The 14,650-nt window shown below is 34.3% G+C and overlaps 1 pseudogene; it reads right to left on the bottom strand.

The window, feature by feature from the left end:
- The window catches only part of LOC102012481, a 55,389-nt pseudogene extending 45,851 nt beyond the window's left edge, over positions 1-9,538 (bottom strand).
- Between the last annotated feature and the right edge of the window lie 5,112 nt (positions 9,539-14,650).

Raw genomic sequence — 14,650 nt, 5'->3', positions numbered from 1 at the left:
CTTTTCTTGGAAGAGAAGATTCTCAAGGATTATCCTTTTCTGTGCTTTGTCCACTGCTATCTAAATCTGCCTGGCAAATAAGTAAGTGCTCAATAAATATTTACTTTAAAAAATGAAGGGGATGGACCATAGGACCCCTCAGAGACCTCATACAATATAATGAATGGAACACTCTAATTTTTAAGTCACAGTGCCTGGGTGGGTAACCTGAGCCACTGATAGAGAGTGGTCTCAAAAAGATGAGGACGGGGTGGGGCTGAGGGCAGAGCTCAGTGGTGGAGCATTTGCCTAACAGGTGTGAGTCCATGGATTCCATCCCCCATATAGGGGGAAAAGTATGGTGATTATAAATCTCTGAAATAATGCAGACATAAACACTTTTCTGTTAGTATTAATAATCACAGTGAGGCAGGATATTTTAAAGAGTTGTTAGTGAGATAGGATGAACAGATGAGGGAATATGATTAATATGAATACCTATATATGAGCTTTAAGGTGGCCCTGGTAGAATCAATGTTATGGGAACTAGAGTTCCCATGCTTGCTTTTTAGTTGTGTAAATATAGGCAAGTTACATAAGCATTTTGTTCCATTTTCCTCTTGTGTAAAATAAGTATTATAAGAGAAGCTACCACCATAGTGTTGATGTGATGATTAAATAAGACAATATATGTTTGAGCACATACATTGTATGCTAAGTACTATCAGTATTATATCTGCATGCAAGCTGCCAATAAGTAATAGCTGGTATTATCATCAAATTATTATCTTTTGCTAGCTTATTCAGAAAGTTGCTAAACCATAGGAAGACCAGGTAAGAACCACAGCATACATATACACAAGTACTAGAATTAATCTGTCCACTGGGAGAATCTAGCTTTTTGAGGTTGGGTGGTGAATCAGTGGTAGAGTGCTTTCCCAGAATGCTTGAGGCCTTGGGTATAATTCCCAGCACTGCAAATAAACAATTAAAAACAAAAAGCTAACATTTTCATAATATACCTCTTCTAGTACTGAATAGAGTACTATGTTTTGCTAGCATAATAATCATTTGTGGTTTTATTTGTTAATCATTTATACTGTAAGTTAAACTCTTTGTAACTTTTATTTATATCAGTAATTCTTGATTTTTTTGTTCTTTCCCCAAATACCTGAGTTATATAGAATGCTACCACTAAAAAAATGATTCTTCACTAAATGGAAGGAATGTGGCAGGGGTGGATTGTTTGGACACAGTGAGATAATAGGTATTTTTAATACAACAGCTATGATTTAAAAGCAATAACTGAGTTAAATCCATAGAGAAACATATCACAGATCCATTTTTTACTGTATATCCACAAAAGTACTTCAAAATCTCTTATTAGTATGTTTTCTCCACTGGAACTATTCCAGAGTCTCATTTGATTATCTGTACCAACAGTTAGGAGTTGAAACCATCTCTTGTAAAACATAAGCCATTCACTTTCCCATTATGAGCAGTGTTTGCTGCAAAGAAAAAGAGTGTATCTTTTCATATATTCAGAAAACATTTAATGCTTAATGATATGTTAATTTAAATACATTAAGGGGCAGCAATGCTTTTAAAAGTATAAATTGGTTATATTTTAAATTAACCAAACTTTAAGATTATCTGAATTTGAGAAACTATAGAAATGAGAATCATAAAAATAGAGGAAAACAGGAAAGCCAATAGGAAAAGATTTTGCCAAGTATATTTTTTCAGCAAGTAAACTGTGCCATCAAATAGAATTAAATACGTAACTTAACACTAAAATTTTAAGTTAAACTCTTTCATTCCTTATACTTTTTCCATTTCTATGTGAACTAAAAATCAATAATACTAATGTTACCTATTGCTAAAGGTTTAGCAAGGGGCTGGGGATTTAGCTCAGCGGCAAAAGCGCCTGCCTGGCAAGCGCAAAGTCGTGAGTTCGGTTCCCGGTACTGGAGAAAAACCAAAAAAAAAAAAAAAGAATTTAAAGGTTTAGCAGAGAAAGTATAACTGTTCCAGCCTCAATAAGAATTTATATCCCTTTCAAAATAAGAAAGCTTGAGAAAGAACAATTTCTAATAACTTGATTAATTTAAAAAGAATTTCAAAAAAGATCATGTTTTATGTAGCTCATCCTAATATACTCCTAGTCCATAATTAAGTCTAATTGAAATTTTTACTCGAGAATTATATTCTATTATAAAATGCAATTGAGTCACATTGTTACAGGGAATGCAGTTGACACCTGTATCGCCATTGTTACATTGACAAAAATGGTAATAATGTTAACAATTTCTGCAATTCATGGGGGCTTCCTAGGTGGCATTGAATTTGTATGGTTGATCTCATTGGGGGAAAAAAATTAGTAAATCAAGGTAATCCAAAAGAGTTTCTCTTTGAAAATTTGGAGGAAAAAGAAATTGTCATACATGTTTGCAGTACATAATGATTACATTCATCATACATAATACATCTTACACTTTTTACACCTCCTTCTTCACCTCCCTTTCTCCTTTACCCAACTGTCACTTGTATTTTGGAGAAACACATCTGAATTTAAGTTAAGTGCCTTAGAAAGTGATTCATGGTATATGCTTATTAGGATTTAGATCTAAAATATTCTCCATAAGTCTCACATTCAGAGGTGGAACCTGGCTGTTAAGGGCACGTCACTGGGGTTGTGACTTCAGAGTGTATTCTCATCTAGGGATCTTCCTTTGTCACTTTACTTCTTGACTTCTATGTGGTGAACAGCTTTCTTCCATGCCATTTCTGCCTCGTTCCCACCAAGCCATGGACAATAGCCACTGAAACTGTAAGCCAAAATAAGCCTGTCCTCCTTCGAGTGGTATCAAGTATTTTGTTTCAGTGATTAAAACATGCCTTTAAAAATTCCTAACACTTATACTTTGTCAATGTATACTTATTGTTTGCCTTCAGTTTAAAAACCTCCACATAGCCGGGCGTGGTGGCACATGCATGTAATCCCAGCACTCAGGAGGCTGAGGCAGGAGGATCGTTGTGAGTTCGAGACCAGCATGGGCTGCAAAGTGAGCTCAAGCCCAGCCTGAACTGCATAGTGAGACCCTGTCTCAAAAAGACAAAAAAAAAATCAAATCAAATCAAATCAAAATAAAAACCTCAACATAAAAAGACTATCATTGTCATATGTAATATTTATATAATCTTCATTACCTGATTCAGCAGCTTGTGACTTTTCTCCATTATGTTGATCAAGAGAAATCAAACACTTTAATGCTCTCCTCACAACCCATAAATTTACTCTACTGTCAGCACTAAGAAATAAATGTTATGCTGACAAGATGTTGCTAGGGTAGAAACTACCCTCACCCACTCTTCTAGCCTTATGGTTACAGACATTCCATTATATTAGCACTAATGTATTTGTACAATGGGATTGTTGTACTTTTGCATTTTCAGCAAATACTCAACACTCAAAAATCACATAAAGATGTGAAAAAATAACAAGGAAAGATAACTTTCTGTGTTTAAGATCACAAGAAAAAAATGTGTTGCTCTTTATGTTGTTTTTATTTACATGAAACATGAGCATATTTTCCCCTAAGGTTCTAGCAAGTTTGCTACTGCATCATTTTTATTGTTATTACACAAAGGGTGTCTAGACAGTCACTTAACTAATTTCATTTTAAGAAACTTTTTGGGTTGGGGATATAGGTCAGAGGCAAACTTCATACTTAGTATATGTGAAGTGCTAAGTTCAATCCCCAGCACTGCCAAATTAAAAAAAAAAATCAGTTTGTGTGATCTTGGTGTTTTAACTTTTTATATAAAAAACCAAGGAAGGTGCAAAAGAGGACAATATATTTTCATTATTTTTTGTACTCAAGTCATTCTTTGCCAATTAAATAATATTTATACTTAATGTCTCCTAGAAATTACACACTGATGTTCATTTTCTTTTAAGTAGGCAAAAAGAAAGGCAAATATATCTATGATTTCTAAGCTACTCCTAAAGAAAGAAAGAAGATATTCTGTGTATTCCTAATCAGTTCAAATCATGGTATCATGTCTTTTCAGGACCTCTACAATATTCTAAATCTTTGGGTTTTTCATGCTCTAACAAGAGGACATTACATTAAATTTTATGAGTTTATTCATTGCTATAATTGTGATTCTTTTTACGGATTACCACCAAAGATAGCCAATAGGAATATTTAGCAGAAGGCTAGTATGTCCCATTCTCAGGTTGGTTTTCTTTGTTTTTGACTGAGGAAATTCTATGAGAGGAGCAAGAATTTAAATCTCTTCTGAAACAGCTTAGATTTGCACATATCCAACTCTTACTATTGGTTACTAGGCCCAATTTGGTCCTGATCCAAATGCCTATAGGAATGCCAAGAATGGAAAGCCTCTCAGCTCCCCTTTGATCTGGAGAAAACCAGTGGAGCACAACTAGAATATAAACCCATCCAAGCATGGACCCACAGTGAGCACCTAGCTCCTCACCTTCATACTTCTCTGGTCAACCTTTCTATTGCTATACTCTAGACCTTGCTATACTTCAGAAATCAGAAATTTCAACAACACATTCTGCAAACTATTAATAGAAGCTTTGGGGGACTAACCTGTGAGAAGTGCTGGCACCATAAAAAAAAATCCAGGCACAGATTTTCATTAAAACATTTATATCAAAATAGGGGTTGATAATGCAACTCAGTGGCAGAGTGCATGGTAAACATGTCTGAGACCCTGGGTTCAATCCTCAGCACACATGCACACAAAATTGTACCATAATCTTAAGTTATTGCTTCCTATTTCTAGTTTTTAAATTTTCTTATTTGACATGTACACTTCTGCCTCATTGAGTCCTTGATCCCTTGATGGAGACCATACGAAGCAGCTCTGAGCAGGATTTAAAATTAACCAACTGGCTTTCTATGTTTACTTGTGAGTCTGTCCAAGGCCTCGGCCCCTTGTCCAGAGATGGGCAGCAGATTCATAGTAAGTGAACCTCTTTGAGCCACTGGTCCTGGCTGAGGCCTGTAGTGGCCTGTGATGCCATGATGCCTCAAAGGACAACACAAAGCCACAGCTGAGAACACCTGCCTCCAAACCCAATGAACTAGATAAAGACTGTAGCTGCAGGAATCTCACTCCTGCAGTGAAGCCCTTCCTGGAGATTAATGGTTCTCCTAAATTAACATGACATAATACTTGGAGAAGTCCTTGAACAGACTGCCAAGGTCCCGCTCAGATTCCCATGCTTTCTTCAGTATCCCTCTCTTTTGTTTGAAAACCAAATATGGCCACCCAGAGAAGTTCTTTGTCTTAGCCCCCACAGAATCTCTAATTCTGTTAGAGGGTTTTCATCCTCCTGGAGCCCTAAAATTATACCACTTTTCTCTTTTATTTAACCCTTTGCCAGCCACTCATTTGGGAGACTGCGGGCCTGATCAGCCTGTCTAAACTAAGTGATAATATTAACACGTTAATCCCTCCTACAGGACTTTTTGTGATTTCTCTCCGATACTCATGATTTCAACAGTTTTCAGGCACAAGTGTGTGCTCTATAAACACTGAAAATTGTTACTTCTACGTAATCTGATGTTGTGCTTTGTGTGGCTCAGAAGAGCTATTGTTTACATATTAAACTGAGCACACTCAGCAAACCTAGCTGTTCCTAATGAGCTCCCGCTCTCATTCAATCTCCTACTACAGATCTTCACTAGCTTCCCTCAGAATTGCATCCTTACTTCCATATTTTTGACAGTATCAAGTCTTACTCTATTAAAACAAAATTGAGGTCATTAAGTTTGTAATTCTTGAACTTCTCTGCCAAAGCAACAAACTTACCTATATTCAGTCCCACACTTTCTGCCTTCTATTTAGTCTCACAGTACCTACCCTGGCTCAACTCCAGAGTCAACTGTTTGTCTAGACCTGAACACCTCTCCCCTCCTGTCTATTCAGTGTGATGCAGCATCAGTCATTCCTTCTGCTTCTTATCTTCACCTACTTTTCACTACTGGTACTTTCCTCTCTGCAAATAAATATGTAATACACTTCCCTCCAACAAACAATTCCCCCCAAATTTAGATGCTTCCTTCTTTTCTGGTATTACACCCACCAAAAATGTATTCTTCAGGATACCCTCTAATCATTGATTTTTTCCTCTCATAAATTGATAGCTTCAAAAAAAGAAGAAAGAAAGAAAAAAGAAAATACCAGGCCACCTTAGGGCTTTTTCTAAATCCAGGATTGCAACTCTCACTGCATAGTGAGTGGGGAATCTAACCAAAAATATATGGTAGTAACTTCTTAGACTTTTATTTATTTCATCAGAGCTACAGGGATAAATAAAAAAATAAATAAATAAATAGGTACCTTCCCAATGTTTGGTTACCTCTGTGGCCCTAGTACAAAGGCTAATACAAGGTAGGCAACCAGTAAATATCAATAAATTGAAATCAATGAATGCATGGACATTTTCTATTAGTTGTAAAATAATTCTGGGGCAAAGCAAATGAAAAAAATAACTATTTTAAAATTAACATCGTGCTATACTTTTGTGTCCAAAAAGTCACATAGCAAAATGATTTACTAGTATTCCTAGTACATTTGCATAGTTTCATGTTTTCTCATTGTTCCAAAGGTTAAAATCTTTAAGATGGATAATCCTAAAATCTTTAAGATTAGGATTTTAAAGTAAACAAAGAGTTCTTTGGGTGATATGAATTAAAATCTCTAACAGTATTTCTTTTTTCAGTGACTAATTAGTAATTAAGTATGCTAAAATATGCATCTTTATAAATGTAGTCTCTTTAACATGCTTATTATTAGCTACTAATGTTAATTTAAAAACCAAATGGATATATTTTACCTGGAAGTTGCAAGCTATAGTCATATCATGGTGACTAGGAAACTGCCAATGTTTCCTGACTATGACCCACAAATACAACTGTGTGAAAATTCTCAAAAAAAAAACTTGAAAAAATCAATAGATAAAGCTCCAGAAACATTTCCTAACTTTAAAGAAAGTATTATAAAGTAATTAGATATGTTCAACATTTTTTATGTTTATATTAATTTCTGTTCAAATGCTAATGTGAACTCTGAGGTGATATGCTTAACACATGGTATTCTAATGTGAGAACTAGTTTTGCTTGGAAAGGTCAAGGGAGTGATTTCTGAAAAAATTTAGATGTTAGCCTATGTCAGTCCATCCATATAATTCAACCTTATTTATTTCTATAATAAAGAGCCATTGGAACACATAAACAGCTTAAAGAAATAAAAATATTTTCCAATTTCTCATAAGGTGATAATGAAAAAAAAGAACTGTTGATCATAGCATTTGCATAATTTCTTTTTCTAGAAAGCACAAGTCGCAGGTTCATAGGATAAATGATTTCAACATTTTAATGTTGAAATCAGTTTTACCTAAATGAACTATACAAATCAGGAATTTTCATCTGCCTAGGTTACACCAATACAAATGCATAATAATATTAAAATTAGTACCCATCTCACCAAATTTTCTTGATAATGTATATTTTATAGAGATGAATAATAATCTATATTCTTGAATTATATTCAATCTCTTCATCGTTCAGAATTAAATAATATAGAATAAAAGGTAGTGAATAATTTAAATTATTCACTTTTCCAAAGTATACATTTTCCAAAGTATTTCAGCATTTTTTCTAAAATATTTATACTGAGCAAAAATTAACTTCAATATTAAAAGCATCAGAACAACTTTAAACAATGTTCATGGGACAACTGTACTGACATAAGTTTCCATAGCAATTTATCCTTTTAAATGTTGAGATAATACAAGGTTTTGAGTTAGATCTTGTATTTTTCATTTCCTTTGAACTTTCCCTACAGCCATTGTTCACATAAATGTCTCCTCAATGGTCCAATTTTGTCAGAATAATGCACAGAAGAATCTTTCTTTCCCTGTTGACTTTTAACAACTAGCATAAAATACATCAGTCATGTCATTTACAAAGAATACATTGTTAGTAATGATTCTTTCTACTGAATAGTCTACTCAAAGTAGTACTTGTTTCAAATTTTTAAAAAATATACTGTAAAGTATGCACACAGGATCCAGACTTTAAATCACAAAGTTGTACTTTGGGTCTTCTAGTACCAACTATATTAAAAAAATGGTTTAATATAATTTTACTATAAATTGTCAGCAAAAGAAAACAACACACCACCTAGAAATCATGACATTTCACAGTAGTCATTCAGAAATATAAATGCATGTGCCAGAAACATATTTCAAATAACCTTTACTGCTTATAACTAGAAAAATTATGTTGTTACTACATTTCAGTAGCAAGAGAACTCTACTACAACATTGTTTTTCATTTTAAGCTAGAGATTTGCAGGAAGTTACAAGGCTACTAGAGAGAGGCCTGGCACCCTTCACCTGGGCTCCCTCAAAGAATATGTCAGGGACTGAAGTGTAATATCAAAATTACGGTTTTATATGGGAAATTAAATGTGTCTTACACTTCTATGCCATTTTACCACATCAAATCATTTTATTTTAGTAGCTTAGTTTCCCAAGTTAATGATACATTTCCAGTTTTAAGTACAGTAAGAGATTTATAAAAGCTCTGGACGCAGACCAAATGTACCTCAAATACAAGTTAGTGACCAATTCCTAACAGATAAAGGAGCTGCCTGATGTTGAGGGGTGAAGAAATTCATGGACAGCCACAGAAACAATACAATCACAGTGACCACACGCTGTTTCTTCCTCATATGAAAAGATTTTTGTTGCAAGTGATTTTGTATAAGTGACTGCGTCATTTCAAGCACAATCTTAGAGATGGAAATAACTTTCTTGTTTTATTAAATCAAATTGGAAAAGTTTCCAAATTTTGTTATGGAAAAAGTATGGAAATTTAGTGATTTAAAGGTAAATCCTCGAAATAGTTTTTTTTTCATCTTTTAATCCTGGCCATTAGCATAAAGCCTGACTTGCACATATCTGTTGAACTAAATATAAATAATATTTATATGTAAAAAAAATACTGATCATCTCCGGTAATTAGATTTGAACAAAGAGAAAGCATTTGACAGGTAAACAACAAAAGAATACATGTACAAACCTGCTACCAAACAGTGCTTGGTGGCAACTGGAGACATATGATGACTATAAACTGTTTCCTCAAAATTAAATACATCTGCAGTCTGATAATCAAAAACATTTAAGAAGTTAAGTTCTAATGACAAAACCAAAGCAACAAACTCTCTTTTCCCCATATTTTTTTCAGTTTAGAAATTGACTGTTAGCAATTCATTTGACTTAAGCATAACACTTTCTAGAAATTAAGAAAAGACAACCACTTGGCTTACTGTCTTCTGCTCTACTTTAGTCCACGGAATTTCAGCACCAACAGGGACCTGCCTTTCAGTTCCCTACAGTCTCAGCTACAATAATCAGGGCAGTGTGTCCTCACCTACAACTGTTCCTAGCTTTGAAATCACGCATTTCAATTATCTATGAAAACAACAGTCTTATCCCTTTGTCTTCTCTCCCGAATTACTTTCAGGACAATGGAATAAGCCACAAAACCTCTATCAGTTCCTTCTGTCCACATCTTTTCCTCTCCAGCCTGACTTCTAATTTCAACAGGCCAGTATCTTTTTTTGCTGTCCCTTTCTATGTCTCAAGGAAGACCTCGAGCCTGAATGACTCCACCTCCACAAATGTGTGCCTTTTCTGCACCTGTATCAAGGTCGATCTACATAGGGGATGGCAAACATTTTGCCTAAAGGGTAAAACAGTAAAAATGTTAGGGGCTGAGGACCAAATATTTATCTTTGTTGTTTACCATGATGGCAATCGTAGACAACTAGTAAACACATTTGTGTTCCAATAAGTACATTTACAAGAAAAAAAAGATTTGACAAAGGCTTGCCCACATCCAATACCTGGCCAATGTCTTTTCTACACAGGTGAAGCAAATCTTACAGTGTGCAGACTGGTGTTACTATAAAAGATCATTTATCTCAACTGGGCTCTCAGTAATAACTACCAGTCTTACTTTTCACTATTTTAGAAGTACAGTATTCTCTGCAATATTCTGCAGCTATTTCAGACTTTCTCCATTCTCCACAAATAACCATACTCAGTCAAAACAGGTGATCAATTATTTTAGTTCAAAGAAAAATTAGGAGCCACTCACTAGAATTCTCATTGTGTTAGCAACAAAATTACAAAAACGTTTGCTTCTACTTGCCCTTTTTCCTTCTTCACTCCTGTTACATGGGAAAAAATGATCCTTGCCCACTTCAAAAGTTAATCCCTTTCTGCACCGTCAGAAATCTCAGATTATCTCCTATGTATAACTTTTCTCCTGCCTCAGTTCCAACTTCGTCTCTTTCACTTTAAAAGCACCACCTCACCAAGATAAACAAATCAGAACTTTCACCTTACACTTGCTTCAATCTTTTTTCCCCTTCAAATTCAAATTTTGGCTATTTGTAGTCCTTATAGCCCATGTGATTAAAAACAATCAATTTTATTTTCATTACTTATTCACACATCTCTCTCATTCTTGTGATAATCTCCTCATTATCTTACCTGTCATAATTTGCTGGTAACATTCAACAAAGCTGACTAAACCATTGTTCTTAATTTACTTAACTGGCTTCAGAGGCTCATATCCTCTCCATTTTCTCCTTCCTCTCTTCGGCTACTCCTTGTCATGTTTGTTTGTTTTTTCAGGTGTTGCTCTTTCTTTTTCTGTCCTCTTTACCTTGGTCTTTTGTAAGATTTTATTGTGTAAACTCAACTGCCACCTGCACACTAGTGACTCTAGTACAGTGTCAACCAGGGGAACAATGGGGATAACTGGATGGGACAGCTTTCAATATTTTACCACTGGAAATAATATTTACTTCAGTCACATTTTGCAATATTCTCTTTATCTTTTTTATACTCTTTATCAAATTAAGGACTTCTTTTTTCTATTTCTCATATGCTCATTAAAATTTTTAAAATAATTATGAATGGTCCTATCTCCTCTACCTTTACCAGCATCACCTATAGGCTGATGACTCTAGATAGCTACTTTACACTATTTTTTTTACTTTACACTACTGTTGAATACTGTTCTATCAATGCTAGAGGTAAAGCTCCATTTACTAGATGTTTAGTGCGGGTCAATAATAGGAATATATTTGGTTTGTCCCAGTGTTCATATTATAATTCTGATCTCTTTTCTATGGTTAAGCATGGTAGATGATTAGTCTTTAGAGTTTGTCAATACTTAGGCAGTTCTTTGGTGCTATAATTGTTTCTGATTTTATTACTATAGCCAAGGAGTACAGCTATTGTTATTAATCAGTTTTCTTGGGATACCAATATGTGGACTGCCTTGCAGTAATTAAAAATATGGTGGCCCATCCCTGTGCACTAGAACAAATATGCTGCAATCTCCCATCCCACGTAAATGGAGGTGGGTGGATCCTAGGGCAAAGGCAAAGGCTTACTAGAAGACAACACAGAAATCAAGGAAGAAACAAGACAGTTTCTAGAGCTAAACAAATCATGTACAGCATACCAGAACTTATGTGACACAATGAAAATAGTCCAAACAGCTACAGAAGTCTCCATACTAGAGAGACAGCTTTCAATTCAAACAATCTGCAAACCTCAAAACAAAAACTAGCAAACAAAAAATAGACACATGAGAAGACAAACCAACAAAGTGCCTCCTAAAAACCCCAAGTTCCCCAAAGCTGGTCTATAAGCATTGAAAGGCATGAAACCAAAAGCCACACACCCAAATTATTGGAAGGAATATCAAGGCAGAGTACAAAACAGATCAAGAATTATTTGGTAAGCTCACAAGAGATATGGTAAGTCCCCAACTCATGAAAGAGATGCATTGCAGGACAACATTCATAAGTTGGATTCATTTGTAAGTCCAATAAAGTGAGTTGGACTTACACAAATATACAATGTAAAGCATAAAAATACACACAAAAATAGTGTAAATAAACTACTTTTATAGTACACATACAACAGCACAATTATGACAATGACTGGCACACATGTGAGCTACTTCTGCCATTTGTTTGCATCTATGAATGTTTCTAATGAAAGGTCTGTTCATATCTGTGAAAGGTAACAACTCCAATGTTCCTAAGTCAAGGACTTCCTGTGTAAGTAAACAGATATTGAGCCAAATAAACAAAATGATCAAAGAGTCTACAGAAAACATTAATAAAAATCTAGCAAAGCTAAATAAAACATGAATGACCAACATAGAAAATAATTAAATTCCATTAAAAGGTCCAAGTAGAAATTGAAGAGATCGGGCTGGGGATTTAGCTCAGCGGCAAAAGCACCTGCCTGGCAAGTGGAAGGTCGTGAGTTCGGTTCCCGGTACCGGAGAAAAACCAAAAAAAAAAAAAAAAAAAAAAAAAAAAACAAAGAAATTGAAGAGATCATGGAAGAAACAAGTGTGGGTACACAGTGTCAGAACTAAAGGACAGTGTTAATGTTAGTGACCAATTAATGGCAGGCATCTTAAGAGAAGTAAGAGAATATGAAAAATGGACACAACAGCTCGTAGATGACACAAAGAAGACTAAGATTAATTAAAATTAGTGAAAAATTAGAACATAGCACAAATAGCATAAAAGACCTGTTTACTAAGAGCAGAAAACTACATATAGGGGAAAGTATTTAAAGTATAGAAAAAGTAAGGCATATAGTATCCCAAATAGCCATCATTAAAAAGAATCTCTGCACCACATATCATAGTAAAACTTCCAGAAGTTCAACACAAGAACAAAATCTTAAAAACAGAGACTAGCAACAATCACTTATATAGTGATAACACCATATACACCTTCTCAACACAAACCTTAAAGGTCAAATAAGCTTTGAGTAAAGTGTTTGAAGAAAACAATTTCCAACAAGGGAAATTGTATATCCTGAAAAATATCTTGAATTGAAATCATATATCCTGCAAAAATATCTTTCAAAATTGATGGAAAAATAAGCTACATGCATGATAAAGAGCACCTAGAGAAATTCATATCCAGCAAAACAGCATTCCAAAACATTCTGATGGACATCTCACAATGACAAAAAGTCTAGTGAAATGACTACACCAGGCAGGGTAAGTAGTTAAGTAGAAGGGAAAGATATGGAATCAACAACAGGAAATAAGGTAATGACAGAAAAAGTCAATACCCTTCAAAATGAATGGTCTCATGGTTCAATTAAGAAGCATGGTTCAATTAAGAGATTCGAGTGGCAGAATGGATGAAGAGATAATATCCAACAGTATGCTGTATAAAAAAAACACACATTTCACCCAAAAATAAAAATCAAAGGATCAATTACAGTATTCTATGCAATGGGATCCCCCCAAAAAGCAGTATAGCTAAACAAAAAAGGTCATTACATATTGGTGAAGGGAACAATTCAATATGAAGAGATAGCAATTGACATACATACACTAAACAATGGCTCCCCAAACTTTATAAAAAAAGGTATTACTAGATATAAAAGACCAGGGTAAACAAATACAATTATAATGTGGGAACTTAATATTCCAGAACCACAAATAGACAGATCAACTAGACAAAAAAAAAGGCAAAGAAATATGAGTTGAACAAAAGCTTCAAACAAATAGACTTAATAGATATCTACAGAGTATTTCATCTGACAAGAAGAGAATACACATACTTCTCAGCACCACATGGATCTTCTTCAAAATACACCAGACTAGCAAATACAGTATACTTAAATGTAAAAGAATTGAAATTACTCCATACATATTATCAGATATAGTGCAATGAATTAGAAATCAACCAGAAAACACAAGTTATGCAAATGCATGGAAATTAAATAATCATTAAAATAAACTCTCCTAAACAAACAATGGATTACAGAGAAATAAGACAGTTTCTAGAACTAAACAATAATTCATGTATAAGATACTGGAACTTATTAGACATAATGAAAGCAGGCTTAAGAGCGAGGTTTGTAGCTTTGAATGCCCACATGAGAAAAACAGAGCAAGCACAAATGAATAATGTAATGATGAACCTCAAGGTTCTGGAAAAACAAGAACAATCTAAATCAACAGCAGGTACAATGAAGAAAGGAAGTTTAAAAGATTAGAGGAAAAAATCAATAAAAATGAGATTAAAATAGTTACAAAGAATTAATGAATTGAAGACTACATTCTCTGAAAAAATAAACAAAATAGAAACACTCTTAGCCAATCTAACTTTAAAAAGGAAGGAAAAGACTCAAATCAATGTAATTAGAAGTGAAAAAGTGAAATCAAAATGGACGCTGCCAAAATTAAAAAAAAATAACAACTACTTAGCAAACATGTACACCAGTAAATTGGAGAATACAGAAGAAATAGATAGATCCACAGAAACACATAAATTACCAAAACTGAACCAAGATGATTTAAAAACCCTGAATAAACCAGTAATAGGCAAGAAAATTGAAACAATACTAAAAAACCTACCAGGTCTGAATGGATTCACTGTTGAATTCTGGAAATACATCAGGAAAGATCTCATACTGATGTTCCCCAAACTCTTTTGTGAAATTGAAAGGGAAGGAGGACTCACCAAGTCATTCCTAGAAGCTAGCATTTCCTGATTCCAA

The sequence above is a fragment of the Chinchilla lanigera genome, unplaced genomic scaffold, assembly GCF_000276665.1.
Source record: "Chinchilla lanigera isolate Chin_1 unplaced genomic scaffold, ChiLan1.0 scaffold00045, whole genome shotgun sequence".
Taxonomy (NCBI): Eukaryota; Metazoa; Chordata; class Mammalia; order Rodentia; family Chinchillidae; genus Chinchilla; species Chinchilla lanigera.
Note: the sequence above shows the minus strand (reverse complement) of the source record. Positions and strands in the feature narration are given on the sequence as shown.